General features: G+C 36.0%; 1 non-coding gene across 1 annotated transcript; it reads right to left on the bottom strand.

The window, feature by feature from the left end:
- Positions 1–1,837: 1,837 nt before the first annotated feature.
- LOC119993881 lies at positions 1,838–1,945 on the bottom strand. Its single transcript, XR_005466579.1, has one exon. It is a non-coding gene; the product is annotated as a small nucleolar RNA R71 (small nucleolar RNA).
- Positions 1,946–26,125: the final 24,180 nt, after the last annotated feature.

Here is a 26,125-nt window from a genome sequence, read left to right as displayed (position 1 = left end):
TTCAGAATATTCATGAGGAAAGTGATGAAAAAGACTCTATAGACCCAAGTTCAATGCTTGCTTTGAGATGAATCAAGACAATAAAGGAATGAAGAATACTTGCAGATCAAGAAAGGGAGAAGAAAGGAAATAATTAAAAGAACAAAATGGGTTGCTAGTGCTACTCGTGAGATATTGCCAAGGAAAGGACAAAGAAAGTTCAAGGAAAGTGAATCTTGGAAGGTTTTGAAGAGTGAAAGAAGTGGGGCCATCTCTTGACAATAAGAAGAAAGAAACGTGAGACAAGGAAGGCAAAGAAGGAAGCTTTGGTGTGAAGGAAATATTTTGACAAGAAAGAAGGAAATAAAGAGACCGAGTCATACAAGGAATTGGACTTGAATTTTAGCATTAATTGAAGGAAGCTTTTGTCACTATAAAAGGGAGTCCTCTAGCACAATAGTACACGAATTGGAGAGCCACATTCTCTAGCTTTTGTTCTTCTTCTTGTCTCTAGCTTTTCTCTTTGTTTTTGTTCTTGGTCATGGCGTTCTCATATTTAGTTTCCTTGTGTTCTTATAATATGAGTAGCTAAACTTCTTTGCTAGGGCTTGATGTAGCCTAGTATGATTATTGCAAGTACTTTAATTAATTGAATGCATAATTTTGGTTCATGATTCTTGTCTTTAATTTCTATGCTTAAAATCTATTGTTTGTTTGGTTGATTGGCCACCAATTGAATGCTCAATTAGATTCATCTAGCTAGGACTATGGAACAAACCGAATTCAAGTGTCTTAGTGGAACTGAAATTAAGGAAATCAATTGTCGATTGCCATGAACAAAGTTTAGGGGATTGATTGGTTGTTATAATTCTTTAGATCGTAATGAGTTGTTAGCCTTGGGTTAAAAACTACGAACCGAACGGGATTAAACCATTGTTAATAATATTTGTTGGCACCATGAACGAACGAACCAACATATTTAAGAAAGAATCAACCCTTGAATCGGAACCATAATTGTGTGTTTGTTAATTGAATGCTTGTGATAGGATTACTAGGTGAAATCATTACCCTAGTGTTCTTCTCTTATTGGATACAAAATTTAAATTTTATTTCTTTGTTTTTATTTTATTTATATCAATCATTCTTCCTTTTTACCCAAATCTCAATCATTCATCAAGTTAGGTACATTAATTAGATTAACTAGTCTCCGTGGGATCGACCTCGTTACTTGCATACACTGTGCTATTCGTAGACTCTTGTGCACTTGCGAGAATTATTACATCAAGTTTTTGACGCCGTTGTCGGGAATTAGTTTAGTTTAATTGTGTACTTCATTTTTTTTTTAATTTTTTTAGCTTTATGCAAGGTAGACGCTCTTTGAAAGGAGAGCTACAACCTTATATAGACGACATTGAAAGTTTGTTGAGGAACAATAATCAAGGTTGTGAAAGTAACGAAGAATCCTCGACCGAAGAGAAGAAGATGGCAGCAATAGTTCCAGCTGAAACGATGGGTGATCTTGACATCCCCACTATTCCGGAATCCCCATCTTGCATCGTACTTTCCATGGCAGCTAGGAACTACGAGTTTAAGACCATACACTTTAACATGATGCCTTCTTTTCATGGTCTAAGTTCGGAAGATCCACTTAGTCACATTCGTGAAATTTTTAATATGGTTTCTAGCATGTCTTTGCCTACAGGAGTTACTGAGGAGCACTTGAGGTTGAAGATATTCCCTTACACTATGAAGGACAAAGCAAGGACATGGCTCAACAATTTGAGACCGGGTTCACTGACGACATGGACTGAGGTACAAAATAAATTTTTAGAAAAAAATTTCTCAACTCAGAAAACTGATGCTCTTAGGGATAAGATCATGCAATTTGAACAACAACTTGATGAGTCATTTTCTGAGGCATGGGAGAGATTTAATAATTTGTTAACTCAATGTCCCCATCATGCTTTGCCTTTATTAGTGTTGATGCACATTTTTTATAAAGCACTAACAATTCCTAGTAAGGCTGCAGTTAATAATTACGCAGGGGGATCTATTAAGAATAAGACTCCAGCAGAATGTCAAAACTTTGTTTGATAATCTGGCAGTTGAGACACAACATTCGGAAGTAAGAGGTAAGCGAGCTGGTGTTTTTGAACTCAATAATTCTGAAACTTTTGCACTGAGATCGCAGGTTGATGCTATTGCTAGTAAGTTGGACATGCTTCTAGCGATGAATGGGCGTACAATTTAACAAGAGCTATTTGCCATATGTCATGTTCCTGGCCATGCCACCATTACTTGCCCTCAAGGAGTGGATTTCCCAGAGTTTGTGCAAGAGCAAGCAAATATGATGAACTCCTATAAACGGAATCCAAGGTTTGATCCCTACTCTAACTCCTATAATCCAGGTTTTCGGGCACATCCAAACTTTTCTTGGAAGAACACCCAGAATCAAGCCAATCCACCAACCACCACATTGGAGGACATGGTGCTGCAGTTGGCAATTAACCATCAGAAATTGGAGGCACAAGTGGGTCAAATCGCTGAAGCATTGAGTCAAAGGGAGGCTGGAAAGTTTCCAAGCCAAACTGAGATCAATCCGAACCATAGGGAGCATGCCATGGCTATCACACTTTGTGATGAGCAACAAAGCCAAGTTGCTACAAAGTTGGAAGAGTAGAAAGTTCAAGCACAAGAGCAGCTGATTCAACAGTCACGTCGTGCAATCATGTATGGGTTGCTTGACCCCGATAAACCTGCTCCACCTATGAGACCTTATGTCCCTCCAATCCCGTTTCTGGGGCGTCTTAGGAGAAATAGAGAAGAGACACCATCAATGCAAAAGACAACCCCAAAGACGGATATGGAACCTTCTATTGTGCAAGAAAAGAAGAAAGTAGATGAGAATAAGGTGGTTCAACTAACTGAATAGTGTAGTGCCATATCACAAAATAAGTTGTCGCCAAAGTTTAAGGATCCACGGAGTTTCACTATACCTTGTTGCATAGCCAATCAAAATTTTGAATATGCTTTATTGGATTTGGGTGCATCAATTAATCTAATGTCTCTTTCTATTTTTGAATCTTTGAATGTAGGAGTGCTCAAAGAGACCTCCGTGGGCATCCAATTGGCTGATCGATCTATTCGATATCCTAAGGGAGTATTAGAAGATGTTTTGGTTAAGGTACATGGACTAATCTTTCCAACTGACTTTCTAGTGCTTGATATGCGGGATTGCCAAGATCAAGGAGAAGAACTTCTGTTGATTTTGGGGCGACCATTCATGAAGACTGCAAGGATGACCATTGATATGTATGAAGGCACACTAACAATGACAAATAATGAAGAAACAATGACCTTCGAGCCCAGGGTGGCTCAAGGTGAGAAATCAATGGAGAATGTGCTCACAATTAAAGATTACACTGTGGAAAAAGGAGGACATTCAACTGAGGTTGAGTTTGTGAATATACTGAAACTCATTCCATACGAGAGAGGTAAGCATACTTCCGCCTTTGAGTCCCTTCCTTTATCAACTAACATGTTGTTCCCCTCCATTGTGAAAGCGTCACAAGCTAATATTTTGCAACAAGTTATTTTCGAAAAAAGGGAAAAAGGATATTCAGATCCTTTTGAGGAATCGACTGCTCTTATAATTATGAGTAACAAAAGGCGTACTTTGGATGTTGAACTGGGTGTGGCTAGAGGAAGGCGATTGCTACAACCCAATGAACTGAAAGTGGGCTTCCAAGTTCACTAATTTAGCTACTTGAAGAGTTACTTCTCGCCTAGACGTTAAATAAATCGCTTGGTGGGAGGCAACCCACCCGGTAAATTCATTCCTTTTATTGTATATCATTTTAGTTCAGTATAGAAGAGCACTCCTCCCACACTGAATTGAATTGCCATTTGTGCATCAAATGCAGAAAGAAAAAGTTGTGCCAAAGCGCTGGATTGAAATTTTTTATGGGTGCAGTTCAGGACGAACCAGAATGCGTTCCATATATGTGCAGAAAGCTATAGATGTCTAGTTCTGTAGAATTTTACGGTTCGTGAATCCGAGCTCAGATGAAGGAGAAATTGATGATTTTACGACAGCTGCGCAGTGCAGAATTCTATGCGGGAATTACTTCCCGAATGTTTTTCGCAGTCAGGTTGTATCGCTCTAACTTAGTATTTTTTCTTCGTGTTATTTTTCGCATTATTCCATGCACTGAGGACATTGCATAATTTAAGTGTGGGGGTGAGAATAGCTTGTTTTGAAGAAAAAATTTTAGTTCCTTCCAATGCGATGATGAGACATAAATTGTTTAGGTCTAAAATTAGTTTGTTAGTAAAAAGAATTTTCACTAGAATTGAGCTTGAATTACAATTTTCATGGGCCAATGTTAACATGATATGTTGATTGTGAAAGAAGCATGTTTAGACTTGATGTAGACTTGCATAATTACCCTTGTGAGTTTTGAGCCTATATGATTGATACATTATGCATATCAATCCAATTTCTTTCTTGTGTGCTCTCATGATTACATGTTTCTCTAGAACTTGCTTTAAACCTTTTTGAGACTATATTGATATATGTGATGACATGAATATGATTGAGGCATTAGGATGATACCACCATAGCCAAATTGCCTATATCCTAATGTATTTATCCACTAGAAAGCCCTTTGAGTCTAAATAAGCCTTTTTATTCATGAAACTTATCTACTTGACCCTTTACCCCGACAAATAATTATTTACCTAATTCTAAGGGATTAGTATAGCATACCATCAGATTTTTCAAGTGTTGATGGTGTTCAAGTATGTTGAGTTTGATGATGAAAATAATTGAGTGTGGGGGAGTTCTTATTTGTTTTGAGATGTTATTAGTGGAGAATAAGTGTGATATCGAACACATGTGCATTAAAGTGTCGAAAAGGAAAAAAAAAATGTAGTATGATTTAACATTGTTTTGAATAAAAAAAACAGAAGAAAAAAGAGGAAAGAAGTTTATGTGCATAGTGCAAGAAATCTTGAAATTGTGAAGAATTGGTAGAGTATTGAATATTGAGAATGAAGATTGGGCCGACAAGATGATATATGCCCTAATTTTTGTGCTCTACTAGTTCTTTAGAAATTTTGTGATTTCCTATACCACTTTTTCTTTTTACCTTCACCCTTGGCCTCATTACAACCTTGAATAAAGACCTCTTGATTCATGAATTTACATGTTTTTAATAGTGTAGAATGGATGGACAAGCAAGCATATGGTAGGATTGTTTTCATGAGATTAATTGAGTGCAAACACTTTACTACCACTAAATTGAGTGAATCTTGAGAGTATTCCTTGTGAGAAGTTGAAATTGAGTTTGAATGTGCACTATTTCGATTGAGATATGTTATGTGATGTCAGCCTAATTCAAATCATATATATTCGAGTATGATTCTTTGTGAAATTCTTTAACTAATGACTAGTTTATAAGACATCTTGAGCGAGATTGGAAAGACTATTTTAAATGTTTGTAGGTGTCGTTCTGGTAAACCCTCACGAGACTATAACTCGTCCACTAGGGATACCTAGGGGTTTAAAGGCTTGTGTCACATGCTGAATGCCACCGCGATTCCTGCGAAAGTGAGTTAGGTTTTTTTATTTTTATTTTATTTTATTTTACTCTAGGACGAGCAAAAGCTAAGTGTGGGGGTATTTGATAGCATGATATTTTACATATTTTTATACTTCACTTTACACTTGTTTTTGTCTCTTTTAGTTGAACTAAGCATGGATTCTACATAACTTTTCATTATTTTGATTTTCAGAATATTTATGAGGAAAGTGATGAAAAATACTCTTTAGACCCAAGTTCAATACTTGCTTTGAGATGAATCAATACAATTAAGGAATGAAGAATACTTGCAGATCAAGAAAGGGAGAAGAAAGGAAATAAATAAAAGAACAAAATGGGTTGCTAGTGCTACTCGTGAGACATTGCCAAGGCAAGGACAAAGAAAGTTCAAGGAAAGTGAATCTTGGAAGGTTTTGAAGAGTGAAAGAAGTGGGGCCACCTCTTGACAATAAGAAGAAAGAAACGTGAGACAAGGAAGGCAAAGAAGGAAGCTTTGGTGTGAAGGAAATACTTTGGCAAGAAAGAAGGAAACAAAGAGGCCGAGTCATACAAGGAATTGCACTTGAATTTTGACATTAATTGAAGGAAGCTTTTGTCACTATAAAAGGGAGTCCTCTAGCACAATAGAACACGAATTAGAGAGCCACATTCTCTAGCTTTTGTTCTTCTTCTTGTCTCTAGCTTTTCTCTTTGTTTTTGTTCTTTGTCACGACGTTCTCATATTTAGTTTCCTTGTGTTCTTATAATATGAGTAGCTAAACTTCTTTGCTAGGGCTTGATGTAGCCTAGTATGATTATTGCAAGTACTTCAATTAATTGAATGCATAATTTTGGTTCATGATTCTTGTCTTTAATTTCTATGCTTAGAATCTATTGTTTGTTTGGTTGATTGGCCACCAATTGAATGCTCAATTAGATTCATCTAGCTAGGACTAAGGAACGAACCGAATTCACGTGTCTTAGTGGAACTGAAATTAAGGAAATCAATTGTCGACTGCCATGAAAAAGGTTTAGGGGATTGATTGGTTGTTATAATTCTTTAGATCGTAATGAGTTGTTAGCCTTGGGTTAAAAACTACGAACCGAACAGGATTAAACCATTGTTAATAATATTTGTTGGCACCGCGAACGAACGAACCAACATATTTAAGAAAGAATCAACCCTTGAATCGGAACCATAATTATGTGTTTGTTAATTGAATCCTTGTGATAGGATTACTAGGTGAAATCATTTCCCTAGTGTTCTTCTTTTATTGGATACAAAATCTAAATTTTATTTCTTTGTTTTTATTTTATTTATATCAATCATTCTTCCTTTTTCCCCAAATCTCAATCATTCATCAAGTTAGGTACATTAATTAGATTAACTAGTCTCCGTGGGATCGACCTCGTGACTTGCATACATTGTGCTATTCGACTCTTGTGCACTTACGAGAATTATTACATCAAGTTGCAAGTATTTACATGGTCCACATATCATATGTAGAAATGTGTTTGAGGACCACTTCCTGTTCAGCAATTGCGTCCCTAATATAATGATAAGTCATCCTGATGTGTTTGGTCTTTCCATGGTATTTGGGATTCTTGGCTACAACCAATGCAGCAGTGTTATCACAAAAAATTGTCACAGGTTCTGATGCTGATGTGGCAACTTCTAAATGTTGCAGGAAACTCCTTAACCAAACTACATCTTGTGTTGCTGCGGAACAAGCTATGTACTCAGCCTCCATCGTGGACAGGGCTATACAGGATTGCTTCTTGCTACTCCATAGTATTGTGCTACCATCAAGCAAGAAAGTATATCCTTAAGTTGATTTAGAAAGATCTATTTCTCCTCCCCAATCAGTATCAGAATAACAAATCAGTCACAAATCCTCCTTTCCTTGGTAACATAGCATGTAATCTGAAGTCCCTTTGAGATATCGCATAATCCTTTTGACTGCTATCCAGTGCTTTTGACCAGGGTTCGATTGAAATCGACTAACCAACCCAACAACATAACATATGTCGTGACGTGTACACATCATTGCATACATCAAACTACCAGCAACACTGGCATATGGTACTCTGGACATTTTTTCTATCTCTTCTAGAGTCTTGGGACAAATATCACGACTTAGGCTCAAGTTCTTATCAATAGGGGTATCCATCGGCTTGCTATCTTGCATGTGATAGCGCTCTAACATCTTTTAGATGTAAGTCTCTTGAGAAATTCCCAAAAGCCTTCTAGCGCGATCTCTTATGATCTTCACACCTAGCACATAGCTAGCCTCACCCACGTCTTTCATTTCAAAATTCGATGAAAACCATTTCTTAGTGGCATTAATTAATTCTTTGTTATTCCCAGCCAACAAAATGTCGTCGATATACCAGGATAAAATTATGAAACCATTACTTGAACGTTTTAAATACACGCAATGGTCTTCTTCCATCATCGTAAGGCCATCCCTTTGGATTGCTTGATGAAACTTGATGTTCCATTGCCTAGATGCTTATTTAAGACCATATATGGATCTATTTAGCTTGCAAACTTTAAGCTCTTGTCCTTTAGACTCAAAGCATAAAGGTTGATCCATATATATTTCCTCATCTAGTTTACCATTGAGAAATGCAATTTTCACGTCCATTTGGTATAATTCTAAGTCCATGTGTGCGACTATTGCTAGGACGAGATGACCTGAAGTTATTATCACAACTGGTGAGAAAGTATCTTCATAATCAATTCCCTCTTCTTGAGTATATCATTTTGCTACTAACCGAGCCTTATATCGTTCTATTGACCCATCCGTCTTTCGTTTAATTTTTAGAATCTATTTATTTCCAATGGATTTTCGACCTGGAGGTAAATCAATCAAGTCCCAGACGTGATTAGTTTTCATAAACTCCATCTCTTCTTCCATAGCTTTAATCCATTCCTTAGCTTTAGGACCAGATAAAGCCTCATTGACTATTTTAGGCTCTTCATCATCCTATGGAGTAATCATGAATATTTCTCCCTCAATCTCAAATGGACGAAGCGGGATTCGTTCACGAATACTTCGACGAGGTTGAGATTGCTCATGATCTTGCTCCATAGGAGTTTGATCAGGCACTACGTCACTCCCACTTTCCCCAGGAGGATTAAGAGTTTCCTCTAATCCCTCTACTGGTATAGGTGTGCAATTTTTTAGATTTTCCACTTCATAAAATTGGAAATCTTGTCAATCTCACCTCTCACAAGAAAATCTTCTTCTAAAAATACAACATCACGGGACTCAATTTCTATCACTTTCCCATCAGCTTCTGCACCAATAAATATGAATCCTTTAGAGTGAGAAGAGTATCGGATGAAGATACACTTTTTCCCTCTAGGACCAAGTTTTCGTGGTGATGGGAATTATTGTGAACATAAGCTACACACCCCCAAGGATGAAAATTTCCTAAATTAGGTTTTTCACCATTCCATAGCTCATATGGGGTGGAGGTAAACCAAAAGGAAATTGGTAAATTGGCTTGCGCCATCATTGACCTAACCATGTCTAATAGGGTCCTATTCCTTCTTTCTGCTACGTCATTTTATTGTGGAGCATAAGGAATAGTTAGATGTCGAGCTATACTCTTTTCATCACAAAAATTTTTGAATTGATTAGACAGATATTCACAATCTCGATCGGTCTTTAAAGCTTTGATCTTTGTGTTTAATTGATTCTCCACCAAATTGGTGTATTGTTTGAAGCATTCCAATGCTTCAGACTTGTGTGAAATCAGATAAACATTACCAAAACATGTGAAATCATCTATAAAAGTGATGAAATATAGGCACCGTACCTAGCCCTTACATTCATTGGTCCACATATGTCAGAATGGATAAGCTATAATGGACTATTGGCTCTCTTGGCTTTGCCAAATGGTAATCTAGTTGCTTTTCCAGCTAGGCAATGCTCACAAGTGGGTAATTCTACTTTGGCGAGAGCTCCTAAGAGAAATGCTCGAGCCAATCTATTTAATTGGTCTTGCCCAATGTGTCCTAATCTAGCTTGCCATAATACACTCTCCGTATTGGGAATAGAACTGGAATTTCCAACAACAAAGATAGATGCATTCTCATTAAGTACAATATTAACGGTGTCTAACACCATAAAACCATCCAATATATAGCCAGAACCATGATATACGTTGTCCAGAAATATTTTCACAGAACCTTTATTAAAAAGAAGATGAAAACCTAGTTCTAGCAACACAAGAACAAAAACTAGATTTCGTCGAACTTCTGGAGCATAGAGCACATCATGAAGATAGAGTGTGTGACCTCCCCGTAGCTCTAGCTTACAGGTACCGATCCCAAGCACATCAACGGAAGCATTTTTCCCCATGTATATACATCTACTCCCCTTTAGAATCTGACGAAAATCTACAAAAACTGTTTGGTTCCTTGCTACGTGGTCGGTTGCTGCTGAGTTTACAGTCCAATAAGACACAAATTCAACAACTACTAACATATAAGTCAAAGGGACTAAAGTGGTCAAACATTACCTTTGGCTCAGTGCAATCACGAGCAAAGTGACCTGGTTTGACACAATTGAAACAGTTGTTGTTTTTGTCTTTCTTGCCGCCGCGTTTCCCACGCTTGCACTTGCGTCCACTAAAACTAGCTTCATTCCCCCTTTTGCCTTTATTGGGACCTTTACCTTTTCCCTTTTTATGACCAGAGTTTGATGCTCTTCTCGAATCAGTCATAAAAACCTCTTCAGCAGGGTTTTCAGCGAGAAGACAATCTTCTTCAAGCTCAACATGGTGAGTGACCTCATCAAATGTTTTGATGTTGTCGTTGTGGGTAAGGTTAACACGCATGTGTTCCCAAGTACTCGGTAAAGAGCGAATAACAACTTAGACTTGCTGCTCGTCAGTCATTTAATGCCCAGTAGGCCTCAATTCACTGACCATGTTGGACATGATCGTTAGATGCTGCCTCATCGTGTGATTTTGGCGCTTCTTATAATCATCAAATTTGAGGGTTAACTGACGAAGTCTAGTAGTCAAGGTTCCCCCATATTGAACCTTTATAGCATCCCAAACTGCTTGAGCAGAACGGTGCTTCTCAAAGCGCAACATTATGTCATTCTTCATGCTGCTCAACATCAATATGCGAGCCACACGATCTTTGCGCTTATAGGCTTGATATACTTCCATATCACGCCTATGTTGAGTAGTGTTTCCATGCTCAGGTTCAGCCATTGGTTGAGTGATTATTTCCAGAATGTCTTGCTCTTCTAAGAGATATTGAATCTTAGGATACCAAACATCATAGTTCTTTTCATTCAGTTTGTCTCCTTGGTTCAAGTCAGCGACAATGCTTTTTGTTGCAGTCATTTCAACTATACAGACAAAATTGCTAACATTAGAATCTAGTACAATTTAAATTTTTAAATAATTTTGCCACTTCGTTTCAAATCAATAATATTAATCTAACATATGCCACAGAAACGAATAATAATGTAAACATTCAATCAATTCCCATTAGCATAGTCTAATTAGTATTTTTGATCCAACCAAGTGCAAAATATTCTAGTTATTAGTTCATCTAATAACTCTCACTATTTAATGACATTTATATTCATGCACATTTATTGTAATTAAACAATGAAATTACATAAAACAAACATGTCATTAATGAAAATATCCAATATGTACAACAAATACATAAATATGTATATACATAAGAAAGATGTACAAATAAAATAAATACAACATAAATCACATGCTAGGAACATAATCAGGATCCTTTTTCATGTCATCTTCATCTTCTTAGTTATGTTCACCAAGTTCGTACACCTCATACCATGGAACAAATCGAGTAGCAAAATCCAAATGATTTGCGCTATGACCAGTGCGTCGTATACCCATATTAGCATACTGACGTTCCCTCTCTAGCAGCAGCTCATCCGCCAGAGTTTCGAAACTCAAAGTGCTTAGCCTTTGCTTCAATGAATCTCGAACTATGTTCCACTCTTCCGGTAGAGAATCAAGAACAATGTAGAACTCATGAACATCCCAAATCCACAAATTTTTCATCCATGTATACATCTGATATATGTGTAGATGCATGGTGTGACTAGGATTTTTTTCTATATCCCAATAAGTGTATTATTTGTGCTCTTGTAGCCACTACAAATACAAATAATTAAATCACATTAACAATCAAATTTTTAACTATTTAATTATCATATGTAATGATTTTCTGATTACCAAAAAATTCCAAAAAAATAATAGAAAAATAGAAAATTTTATTTTAATTAGTTTGGAAAAAACATAATGAAAATTGGACGTCACATGCTCTCTCACGCACCACCACAAGTTGAATGGTTTGATGATCGGCGGTGTATTACAGCGCCTCTAGTGCGCCTGAAACGGATGCAACATAATCTGTTATAGGGCGAGGGTCAAACCCGACTCGTATCCACCCGACCCGCATCCGTTATTTGACCCGGTTAGTTCACTGGGCAGAGTCAATAGTTGCGTGAGCGCTCCGTCAAGCGCATGATCGACAGGCGGCACTTTTGGCCAAAATTTGTTTCCGATCTAGACAAATAGGGTGTCCCGATTTCATTTCTGGTCTTATATCTAAATTAGTGTTTGACGTTCAAACTTTAATCTCGCAACTGTAATTCGTCAATGAAAACATAAAACCAGAAAATTCAAATAAGTTTCGATTTAATCTTTGAAAAATCATATCAATCCACATAGTTCTCCAAAAATTTCACAAAAATATCCGTTAGAAAGCTTGTTTCAAGAGCTTTCCAACCATACCAAACTCTTTCATAGAAAAATTATATATGGTACTCAATTTTGAACTCAAAGTTTTGATTTTATTCATGAATTTTGAAGAACATAAACCTGATTTACACAATTTTCAGCCATGTATATATGTTCTAATCATACAAATCAGATTGAACATTATAGAAACAACCTATGCTCCGATACCAATGTAGTGTTTCTAAGGAGAAATCGAAACTTACTGATTTCCTAATCGATACGAATAAACGAGGATTGGTTTCCGACTTGATTACTAAAACCAAGAACTATTCCAAAGTACGAACACTTTTATTTACTTGTAAACTTTGATTCTCCAAGATCAAAGTGTATGGAAGATTTTGACAGAGAGTTATTTTTTCTGTACTGTGTTCTCTCTTCTTAAAGAGAAGATGACGTCAGTTACAAATTTGTAACTGACGTAGAAGTTACCAGCAGTTGTCTCCAAGACAACTGCTCAATAACCCACCTATGGGTTGGGTTGGGTCAAGCCCTAATGGGCAGCCCATATCCAAATCCCAATTTCCAACATAATCTAATAGTATTATGCTCACCTACCTTTTATGGAACATTGAGAACAAACTCTTCATCCTTTTCTTCTTTCTGTAAACGAATAAAAAAAACAATCATCAATCTAAAATGTGAGGTTTTAGAAATTTATCAGAGGAAGTTAAGTGATATGAAATGAAATATTCACCTTGTGCGATTTCTTCTTTAACCCATGAAGATTTTGTACCCAATTACCTCCACACATCAAACGTTCAACGGTATTTGGTGCTAAATTAGCCCGATATGTGTCGATAACTCTAATACTTGCACTGAATATAGCCTCTAAAGCTACTATTGTGATGGGAATAACTAGAACATCCGAAGTCATTTTTGATAAAATACGATACTTTAGGCCATTTAGCCTCCACCAAACTAAAGCATTCATTTCCCTCTTTCTTCTTAAAAAAATCTATAAACAACTTCTCCAAGGTAAACATCCAAATCAGATTTGGACCATCCAGAATTAATATCATTTGTAGACCTATAACCAACATTATCTCCCTGGGATTTAGAAGATCTTTGACTAGTAATTTCCTTGTTGCTTAAGACAAAATTAGCTACATACTACTCATACATTTCATATAAAGCTCCACGGACATTCTTGATATTGTATGTCACTTCAGACTTTTCATAAATCAATAGAAAACAAAATTCAACCAACTTCATTTTGCATCGTGGATCTTAGACAATATTGGAAATCAATAAATTTAGGGTTTACCCCAATACTTCTCAAACTTTGCAATCATTTTCCCGATAGCTTTGATGTATATGTTGTTCTCCATTGCTCTGTTTTTCAAAATTTCTTTCACTCGATACATCTCATAAATAAATAAATTAAAAGTTGGGTAGTCACTTCCCGATATGAGATTAGTGATTGTGTTGAACATAGATTAGATTTAACACACATTCTCTACTCTCTCCCATTCTTTCTCTATCGATAAATTATGATAATGATGTTCCCTCTCTTTAAAAATAAAAAATGCATCCTTAAACTTCAAAGCAATTAACAACATCTCAAAAGTAGAGTTTCAACATGTTGGAACATCCAAATCAGCTTCCTAGCAGGTACTTGCAACTGCTTAACTATTTCACTAAAATTCAAAAATCATGCTTCAAATTTTTTAAAAAATTTGGCACTCTCTCTCATATTGTAAATCACATCATCAATGGTAGCAATGCCATCTTGCACTAAAAGATTCAAAATGTGTGCATAGCAACAAACATGAAACAATTTTCCATCAAGTATCAATTTCTTATTTCTTAGAAATGTGCTTTCAAAGTAATGGTGGATCCCTTGGCAAGTGTATGTGGGTATCACTCTGATAAACCCTCACGAGACTACAACGCATCCACTAGGGTGACCTAGGGATTTAAAGGCTTGTTGCATGCGCTAAATGCAACTGTGATGCCTACGATAGTGAATTAGGATTCTATTTAGTACATGCTTTCAGTTTTAGGTAGTGTTTGCATTGCTAGGGACTACCAACGTCAAAGTTGGGAGGTGTGATCAGACCTCTATTTTGAGGTCCTGATCGCCTTTAATTAGGATGTTCTAGTACTTAAATGATATATTTATGTGTAATTGAGTTAGTTTTACTCTTATGGTTGCCTCTAATTGGTTTTGTGAAATTGGAAACTTTCAGAACTGAAGAAAAGTGCCTAGAGATGAAGAATTATCCATACACCTTCATTGAATGTTCGAATAGTTGAATCGAAGGGCAAAAAGGTCAAAGAATCTTGAAGTTACAGCTCACAAATTGAAAACTACACAAACTGTCCGAACACCTTATAATTTGTTTGGACAATTAGATCCAGAAGCTAATTGTCCAGATAGATTTCTCAACCATCTGGACAGTTTCTCAATTTCTGTATTCAGAGAATGGATAATTCAACTGGGTTTTTGGGTGTTTCTCAAATGTAACCAATGGGAGAAAGCTTTGTAAGGGTAGATAGGTATTTATACTTGTAAAAAGAGGGGAAAACCCTAAGATTTGGGTTTTTGGCCTCATTCATTCACTCTTGAACATATAGCCTCCATTGTAGTTTCTCCCTTTCTCTCTCTAGGTTTTGCTTAGTACTTGTGAATGTGATTGTAGACATTGGTTTTCTTCTAATAAATTAATTCTTATCTTCATTATGATGAGTGACTAAGTTCCCTTTATAGTTTCTAATCTCGAAGGGTGGATGCAAAGTTTCGATTGCTTGAAGTATGTTTAAAGAGTCGTAGCTTCTATCTCTCTCTTTCGATTTTGTGATAGTTGTGTAATTGGGTGCATAAGAATAGCATGTTTATTGTGTTTTTGGATTGTATTGTCTATGGATTCAATTTAATATGCTAGATTAGGAATTGTTAATGCCCAATGTATGATTTCCCCAATTGATTGAGTTTCTATTGCATAGCTATTAATTGTGTGTATTGATGATAGAATTTTGTGAAAATTATGAAATATGCATGGTAGAGTTATGGTTAATTGGTCTTTGAGTGTGAAACTAGGGTGCTAGCAAAGTCGAGCTTGAACAAGGAATATTAATCCATAAGAGTGGGTGTCTACTCCTTTGCATTCAACATAGACCAAGAGGCCCGATAGCCTCCATGTAGAAATCGAAGTCTTCATGCCCAATTTTCTTTGCATATGCATAGTTAATAGTACCGCACAATACATTGTGTATGGTTGTGCTTGTTTGCAATTATACCTACCTTGAGCATGAGAATGAGTATCCATCGAGAAGGATAAGAGCCTAGAGTTTTTAATTAATTGTTTTTGTCTACTCCTTTGCGTTCAACGTAGACCAAGAGGCCCAATGGCCTCCATGTAGGAATCGAAGTCTTCATGCCCAATTTTCTTTGCATATGCATAGTTAATAGTACTGCACAATGCATTGTGTATGGTTGTGCTTGTTTGCAATTATACCCACCTTGAGCATGAGAATGAGAATCCATCGAGAAGGATAAGAGCCTAGAGTTTTTAATTAATTGTTTTTCAATCAAAAACTTACTTACTTTGGTTACAATCTTGTTCACATGCTACTGAGTCATTCGGCCATCTTCCTTACTTGTCTTCATTTTGATATTTATTGCGATTATTAGTGTTAGCGAGTTTTTTGCATTTCATTCACCACCAAATTTGCATTGCTTCCTTGTGGACACGATACCGGACTCATCGGATTATTACTTGCCGATACCCTACACTTGGGATAAGTATACACACACACACTTTGGTGTTGGTCAGTGACAGACCTCAGTGCACCAAATTGAGATGAGCGGGAAACAATAATCCAAAAATGGTGGAAAAGTAAGAGTTGGTAGGATCGATAAGAAAAATGTTATAAACAAAGAACTTAGTTGGAGAAATGATAAAAACATTGGGGCTCGCTTTCGGAAAAAGAAGGAAATTACAATCATGCAAGGGAAGAAGAGGAGGATACCCAAAAAAAGGGAGATCAAAGGATCAAAGAAAAGCTAGAAGAGAAAGAAGGCCGGTGATAAAACTATAGACTTAGAGTCGTCAGGTCCACACTCAGGTATATTTTCCACTACAAGAAAACACTTCTTTAGCCATAGAATTTTGTGACGAAAAATTTTCTATGGTAAAATACATATTTTCCGTCGCTAAGTGTAGTTGAAATTTTATAACCTTTTGTGACGGACTTTGCGATGGAATATTTTGTCACAAATTCCATGGCAAAATGTGGCGTGAATTCCCACTAACATTTGCGACGAATTAGCGACGGACTTTAGCAACGGAATTAGCGATGGTTTTTTTTTATTTCCGTCACTAATTTAACTACGTAAAATTTCGTTTATACTTTAGCGATAGTCATATAAGATATCAATTTTTTTCTGACACAAATTAGCGAAAGAATTGACATTTTATCGCAAAATTAGCAATGAAATTTCATTTTCGTCGCTAAGTCCTATTGTCTGACAAATGTCCTAAAATCTATTTTTTTCTGATACAAATACATTCTGTCGCGAAATTAGCAACAGGATTCCATATCCGTCGCTCAATGTTATCTTTTTCAAAAAAGAACCAAAGAAAATCTATTTTTTTGACACAGTTAGTGACAAAATTGACATTCCGTCACGAATTAGCAATGAAATTTTATTTCCGTCATTAAATTCTATTTTTTAACAAATGTCCTAAAGAAAATCTATTTTTTCTAACACAATTAGCGACGAAATTGATTTTTCGTCGCTAAATTAGCATCACAATTTCATTTCCGTCGCTAAATCTATCTTCTGACAAATTTCTTGGAGAAAATCTGCCTTTTTCGAACACAAATTAGTAAGTAATTTTGTATTTCTCTTTACTGTCTTATTTGCTCAATTCTTTCTTTATTCATTCTCCCATTCTGATTCATCTTCCTTGCTACCTCTTTCTCCATACTGCCTATTTATAATAAACGTGCCTGAGTCTCGTACATTTTGTACAATAGGGTCATACCCAATCGAGTGAAACTTAGTGATGAGTTTTTGAGTGGGGTTGAGGAGTTCATTACTTATAGGTGTCAAAATAATTTACAGTTTGTAAACATGGGAACAATAAGGTGTTCATGTGTAAGGGGAAAATGCACAAGATTTCAAGGGTTTGATGATATAGGAGTGCACTTATATAGAAAAGATTTTTAGCCTGAATATTATCACTAGATAGCTCATGGTGAAGAAATGCCTGAAATTCCCCCTTGGCGACTGTCGATATACAAGTAGATACTGTAAATTATTACTAGCAAGATAGTGATCGGGCTCATTTCAATCCGTACGAGTAGATGGTGATGGACACTGTTGGATCGTCGATTGGGGATGAGCTCTTACAAGAAGAGAATAACAACCAACAGTTTGTACTGGAACCTCATAGTCCCAATGCGTAAGCTTTCTTAAACATGTTTTCTGCTGCCCAAGCTCCCGTATGGGACGGATGCGAGTCACACTCAGAGTTGTCTACTACGATGAGGCTATTAATCATTAAAGCTGACTACAATATGCCGTATGGTTGTTTCGATGACATCGTTCATCTTATGAAACAGAATATGCAGGAAGATAATAGAATGCCTATAGACTTTCTGTCAAATGAAGAAGTTAGTGTCTAAACTTAGACTTGGGTATCAACGAATCAATTGTTGTACGAATGATTGTATGATATACTATAAGGATGACACGAATGAGACGCAGTGTAAATTTTACGGGGCATACTGTTATAAACCTCGAAGAACTGGATGAGAAAATTATTAAACGTATGTGGTACTACCTTTGATTCCCAGGCTTCAGAGGCTTTATAGTTCAACCATTACAGCAAAAGAGATGAGATGGTATTATGAGCATTGAAGTGAGTCGAACATCCTGTGTCATCCATCAGATGGAGAAGCATGGAAACATTTTGACCAAACATATTAAGATTTTGCTTTAGACCAGCAAAATAAAAGATTATGTTTGGCACGGATGGTTTTACTCCTTTCAGATAATCTGGCAAGAACTATTCATATTGGCCTGTCGTTTTAACTCCTTATAATTTATCACCTAGGATGTGCATGAAAAGAGAGTTTATGTTTTTGACAGTAATCATTTTTGGTCCTCAAAATTCAAAGAGAAAAATTGATGTTTATCTACGACCCCTAATAAACCAGCTCAATCAATTGTGGTGCGAAGGTGTGATAACATACGATGTGTCCACGGAAGACAATTTTGTTATGAGAGTTGTGTTGATGTGGGCTATCAATGACTTTCTTACCTATGGTATGTTGTCTTGATGGATGACACAGGGGAAGTTGACATGTCCTTGCTGCATGGAGCGTTCAAAGGCATTTACCTTGAAAAATGTTAGGAAAAATTCATGGTTTGAGTGTCACAGATAATTTTTGGATACGACACATCCTTTTACGTGGAACAAGGATGCGTTTTTCAAGAATCAAATTGAGATATCAGAACTTCCTTCATGTTTGTCTACGGAAGAAGATTTGGCACGAGTTTGAAACTTTCCAAAGATTACTAATACGGACCCACTATCATTGCTTGGATATGGCCAAGAACATAATTGGACCAAAAAGAACATCTTCTGGGATTTGCCTTATTGGCAAAACAATCAGATACGACATAACCTTGATATCATGGTTATTGAGAATAATATATTTGATAACGTTTTCAATACGTGTATGGACGTTAAGGGAAAACAAAGGATAATGATAAGTCTCAATTGGACCCTCCGCATTACTAAAACATAGAGCTTTAGAGTTGGTTGAGAATGGCCATGGTAAATCTCTCAAACCAAAAGCACAATTTTATCTCGACATGGAGCAAAAAAAGGTTGTTTGTCTCCTGTTTGAAGTTGCCAAACGGCTATGCCTCCAACCTAGGCAAGTGCGTAGACACGAGAAGATCAATTGATCATCATGGAGGCGAATGTCCCTATGATCCTTTGCAAATTGGAGCGTATATTTCCTCTATCTTTCTTTGACTCCATGGAATATCTCCTAGTACATCTACCATTCGAAGCAAGAATGGGTGGGCATGTACAATAGAGAATGATGTATCTTTTTGAAAGGTATTTTTATTCATATTATTACGATTTGTCATATTATTATGTTTGTCATAATATTTTAATATTATGTTCGATTAATTTTTGTAATAGGTTCTTTCACTTTCTAACAAAGAAGTTTAAAAATGAAACTCGTGTGAAAGGATCTAGTTGTGATGCATATATAGTCGAAGGGACATCGACGTTTGCTTCGTATTACTTTGAACCAAATGTGAGCTCTTGACGAACCAGAGTGCCCTGAAATGATGACGGTGGTACTCTAAACCCAGAATTTCAATCTTCAATCAACCTGGTTGTCTTGCTGGTGAGGTTGGTAGGCATTACCTCACTGACAGAGAATGCGATGCTGTAACATTATACATGTTTCGGGATTGTGATATTGTCCAAACTTTTATAAAGTAAGATATTATAAATTGTTGTGGAAATATAAACTGCTCCTAATCTAAGCGAATGATGGATGTGAATTTATGTATATGTTGCAGCCTGTATACAGGTTTCGTGCAAGCATCAGCACCTACATTAAATGATGATGAAGTCGACTATCAAATTGAGAAATGTTTTGCATCATGGTTCAAACAGTACGTAAGTATTTGTTTATTATAATACCATTACACTAATTTATTTAATTAGACCAATACATTGTCAATTTAACTTACAAACGCGATAATGCAAATTGACTTTCAATTTCAATTTCAATTTTAGAGTAAAACGCGGGTAGATTTCACCTTCAATTTCAAATTCTATTGTGGGATTTCTGTTGCTTTGCTGTGTCAAAACCCATTTGTGATACCCTCTCTTCACGTCTGGCTTCATCTCCCCATTCCTTTTAAAGACTTAATCTCCCCCTTTCTTTTAATCGTGCTACTTCATCTCCTCCTTCATTTCAATCGCATCTAGATCCCCCTTCTAGCTCGACTTCTGAAGGAAGAAAGGTTGCTCGAGGTTACAAGTAATACTACTTTCTCAGCAATCAATTTTCTAGGGTTTGTAGATTTTGAGGATTTTCTGCTGCGAAAGTGGTGATTATTTTGTATTTTAGCGATAACTAGCAGGATTGATCATGGAAGTTGGTTTGTGACTGATTTTGTTGTTTAGGGGTTTTGATGAATCTTGTTTGATTGCATAATTTTATATGACTACGGTAAACTAATGTTGCTTCTTTTGAGGAATCTTTGATTTCTACCAATTTGAGTGATTGTTGGATTAAAGAATTCAAGATGGACTGGAAAGGGTAAACTTTTTATTTTAAAACTCCATATTTGCCTTTGTGTATCATATGTTTCTTTCTCTCTGTGACCTATGGTTGATATTATTATATACGAGTTTGCTTTAATTGTGATGTTGGTTGGTTTGATTGTCCCTATTAGTCATTTATTCTATCTTGATGTGCCAATAATTGCATGTGGTTGTTTCATTGTCTCAACATGACATTATTTCCTTTTGGATTTCTATTTAATTTCAGGATACATGCAAAATGTGTTTTTCCTTATTCAATTCTTTCACTTTCTGAAGTTTGAGATGCATAATTGTCTCTATTTAGCTTCTCATAGCCAATATTTGTTGTCATTGGCAATGGCATTTTGTTAATTTCTTATACAAGAAATTTAACATTTTTAAATGGATCACATCATATAAATCATATAAATCATGTCCAAGTGGTCTGAAAGCCTATGAATCTGAAATATAAAGGAGGTATTACTGGATGGAAATTTGTCCCTATTTAGTCATTTGAAATCCTATTATTGTATAATACAATTGCAATTGGATCTTTAATTTTGTGTTAGTTTTCCTTGCTTATTTAAGTTTTATACGAAGTATGCTCATTTGATTTTAGTTTTACTTGATTTCATTATTGGTAACTATTCATGTCGGCTTTACATAGTAATGTCATGTTTACTTGTAGATGGCTAATCATCATTCAACTAACCGTGACCGTACTATATTTGGTCGAGGTCGTGGCAATCGCCATCTGTCTGGTGGTTTAGGCATGGGGAATGCAACATTCGCACCCTTATGTCACTGCCTCCTCACCCTCCTCTGTGAATTCTCTTCACTTCACTGATGATATGTTTGACAGGGGCTTCACTTCCACATAGCACCCAATTCCTACTTGCACCCCCAAGCAGAGCCCTCCACCTAACACAGTTTGCTAGTGGCTCATTGTCCCAGAATATTGGGGTTGACCTTTATGAGAATAGTCCTATATTGATATGTCCCGTTTCGGATTCTCTGTAAGTTCAATTTCGTTTAATTCTCTTTAAGTTCAATTTTACTTAATTCATAGTTTTGATTCTGTAAATTCAATTTTTCTTGAATTTACTTAATTCATAGTTTTGATCCTGTGAATTCAATTTTTCTTGATTACAGAAGTATTTATGTAACTAAAATGTTCATACTCTTTAATTCATAGTTTTGATCCTTTTGATGTTACTCGGATGATAACTACGATCATTAAAAGTAAGTATGAAAGTGCAGTGACACAATAGAGTGATTTTACACCCGAGGAAACCGAATCTTATTTTAAGGAGTTTAAGGTAAGTATGAAGTATAATTAAATAGTTTTCTCTTCTAATATATTTTTTCAACAATGTTGCATATTGTTGTTAACTTGTTTATATCTTGCAGAGCAAATATACATGGGACCCTACTCATGATGCTACAATAAAGATACTGTGGAAGAAGAAGAGTGTAGAATTATTTTGAAGCATGATGCATAGGGCATGATTTAACCCGACCAAAGTTAAATGGATCCCTACGACGATCCTTGATGAACATTGCCGCATTTGGAATGGACTAGAGTATAAGAAGAAAAAAGGGAAAAAAAATCTAGCATCTGAGGATAGATGTTCTCATACTGGGGGCTCTATTCCCCACATCGAGTACCGTAAGAGAATGGTAACTTTTGAGTAAAGTTAACAATTTCAATTTTTTCTAGTTTAAAACCTAATTATCATACATTTGTAATTTTAATTGCATAGGGTGGAACTTGGCTGGGAGCCCACCAAGGCAGGAGTATTTGTTCGCACTCATCAAAAAAAGAGTACACAACAATTAGTCGATGAAAGAGCATCTACTACATATGAAAGTATTCAATATTCTCTCTTTTTTTCAATATATTGTGTCGCTGCTTGTTTTTGTCTTATCAGTAGAAAAAATGTAACAAGCTGAAGGAAGACATGCTAACACAGCGATTAGTCTCCTCCACCAGTGAGTCACCTATTGAGCCATTGGACGAGAATCATTTATTCCTTACGGTGACTGGTGGGAAAAGTAAGAAAGGTCACACCTACGGGCTTGGATTTGAGGTGCCTAGTACTTCATCTTGCTCTAGTGGACATTCCAGATTGTATACTCAACAGGAGTTGGAGCAGGAGTTAGAGGAACGCATGGCTCGAAAGAACTCTGAATTACTGTATAAGGTCGGTAACTTGCAGCAGCGGATGTAGGATCAAGGTAGGAGGATAGAGGGATTATTTTCTTAGATACAGATGTGATCCCCAAGAAACAACCCTGAGGATGACAATGCTTCACATGGATACTCTTTTTGATGGGGTTTAGTTTCTATTTGACAAAAACATTGAACGCCTATTTCTAATATTTATCTTTATTACATATTAGTTCTTACACATTTTGATAATATAGTTTTAATGAAATTATTTGATTGATACGTAGAGTTGAACTATAATAATACAAAATTTTAAAAAAAAACATTATTAGAAAATATAAATTAGAAAAAAAATATTATAGTTAGCAATGGAATTTTCAAAGAAATTATGTCGCTAATATTATCTTATATAAAATTTAATATATATATTTAAGTAAATTTTTATTTAAAATTATGAAAATTAGTATTTAGCGAAGGAAATTTTGTCGCAAATGTCGTAGCAAATTTGCTCCATCACAAAATCTAATACGTATTTAAGATAAAAAAAATTTTAAAATTGAAAAAATAATATACTTAGCGACGGAATATCCGTCACCAAAGTCGTGGCAAATTAGCGACATAATATTATCCAAAATTTTATGTTTTTAATCTATTAATCTGCGACAACAATTCCATTGCAAAATCAATCGCTAATAGTTCGTCGCTAAATTCCGTAGCAAAAAGTCTGTCACAAATTATTTGCGACGAGGGTTTTTGTGACGGATAACCTTCCTTCACAAACAAGATTAGCGATAGAAAATTACGTCGTAAAAAATATGTTCTTGTAGTGTTCTAGAACCGAAATGATGGAAAAGTAAGAGGCCATAGGACAAATAAAGGATATAAACAAAGACCTTAGCTAGAGAAAGGATAGAAACATTGGGGCTCGCCTTAGAAAAAAAGAGGGAATCACAACCAAGCAAAGGGAGAAGATGAGAATACTTAAAAAAAGGGAGATCAAGGGATCAAAGAAAAGCTGGAAGACAAAGGAGGCCAATGATAGGACTATAGACTTAGAGCCGTCAGGTACACACTCAGGTATATTTTCTTGAACCGACGAAATGTAGTATTTGAGGTATAATAAGAAAATATTTCGATGACCACTAGATGCCATCATGAAAGTGGAAATCTGAAGAAACCTAAATCATTCATCTTAAGAGTTGTTACCATTATCAAATCAAGTCTTTTTCAAAATAGATGCACATAAATTTGAACATCTATTATGGGTCACATCATGATTATGCCTTGCAAAATTTTCTTCTAAAAGTCGTTTCGTATCTTCCAAAAGTTCTTTTATATATCAAAACCTGTGGAACTTTCATGTAACAAATGGAATCCATATATAAAAATGGCATTGGTCATATTCGCGTAATATTCACTTAGAATGGATAATGTTTCACGTGGCATACATCTGTCCGTGTCTCCTATCAAGTCAATCACTCAGAACAGGCAGTGCAGTGCTTCATACGACATCAATCATTCGTATCCCCTGTCTTGTTATTCACGCACTCGAAACATAGGCAGTGTTTTACATGGCATAAATCTGTCCATGTCCCTTATCTATTTACATGAAGTAGGCAGTGTTTCGTGCGACATACATATGTCCTTGTCTCCTCATCGTTAAACCACCACATATCTCCCATTACCTACATCCCATCATCCGTGAAGTATTCCATATACCAAAAGGCTCTGTGTCATCACTCAGAAGTCAAGTACATCCTCCCAATTGGATCGTACAGGCCCTGAGTGGAACATTCGGCCCGACCAATCTTTAATTATATCTTGTAGAGTAAATATATTTGTATTATTTCTATGGCAATAACAGAACATGGAACCCCTTGAATCTCGGATGGTAACTATCCTATTAGGACAGATATAGTGGAGTGTCTAACACCTTCCCTACACATCATGGACCCCCGAACCCACACAGACCTTTGAAATCAACATAGACCATGCCTTATCGTAAGACGTCCTATTGCATCTACAAATTTCAATTTGTGACAGCTTCAAATGTATTCAGGTGGATTGTGATGACACATCCGAACATGCTTCAACGTCGTGGCCCCGGTTACCACACTTCTAAATAAATAAGTGATTTTTAAAGTATTATATTTACAACATATAATATTTTATCGTGCGAAGTGATAAGTGTCAAAAATGTACACTTTAAATAATAATTTACCATGGACACTTGTCAAAAAAGTAGGGTTTAAAAGTGACTTTGTGATTTCAGGCCCATTTGATATTTTAAGCCCAATTGCAGTGAGTAACCGGCCCATATGTTGCTACTAGGTCACACTATGTCCAACAGCCCATTTGTTTTTGTGCACCTAATCTTGGGCCGGTCCATCATTTGTCCAAGCCCATCAATATTAGTCCATGAGAAACCCACCATATCACCAAGCTTTGGTCAACTATTGATGTCACCAATGACATCATAACCATCTTCACTTGCAAAGCTGAACCATTTCTCATCATGCGGCCGACCCACCATCTTATCTAGTCTTCATCTTCTGATCAACTTGTGGTGCTGTGACCCACTTTCATGAGTTATTTTTATTTGTTATGTAAGCCTAGCATGAGCAACTAATCCTCTCGTTACGGTGATGATGGATGTACTATGTTGTGTTTAATAAATTTGGTTTGATTAATTGTTGATTTATTCATGCCTTGTCAAGTGTTAAAATGTTATATTTATTGATAATTGAATCTTGATGTTTAGCTATCATCTAGGTTTGATTAGTGTGATGCAAATTGTAATATATGTCCATGCACAATTTGAGACCAACTTCTTGCAATTTAGCACTAGAATTACCTAGACATAGATGTAATATGTTAGGGCTTTTGTGATCATTATATAAGTTACCATTAATGCTAATACGTCATTGTTTGTCCCAACCAGTCCAAATGTCCATAGGTGGTTGTAAATTAAGGATAGATATGATAAGTTAGATGCCCATGACTGCTTGATCTTTGACATGCATGAATAAATTGATAGTTGTCGATTAAATGATTTAAATACATTAGAGTGGTGAAATCGAAACCCTAGTTTTACTAAATTTGTTGTTAATCGTTCTCTTATATTTTTGTATTTGTCAATTTGTATTAAAATCATAAAATCAAATTACTTGTGTCATTAGTGATAATTGTGGAGAATTGGAATTGGAAATAATTAATATTCAGTCTCTGAGGGTACGACATTCATATTTGCCACATCTATACTACTATTGGTTCATGCGCTTGCGAGTATC

This window comes from Tripterygium wilfordii, chromosome 23 (genome assembly GCF_013401445.1).
Source record: "Tripterygium wilfordii isolate XIE 37 chromosome 23, ASM1340144v1, whole genome shotgun sequence".
In the NCBI taxonomy this organism is placed as follows: Eukaryota; Viridiplantae; Streptophyta; class Magnoliopsida; order Celastrales; family Celastraceae; genus Tripterygium; species Tripterygium wilfordii.
This window is presented reverse-complemented; position numbering and strand designations above follow the sequence as displayed.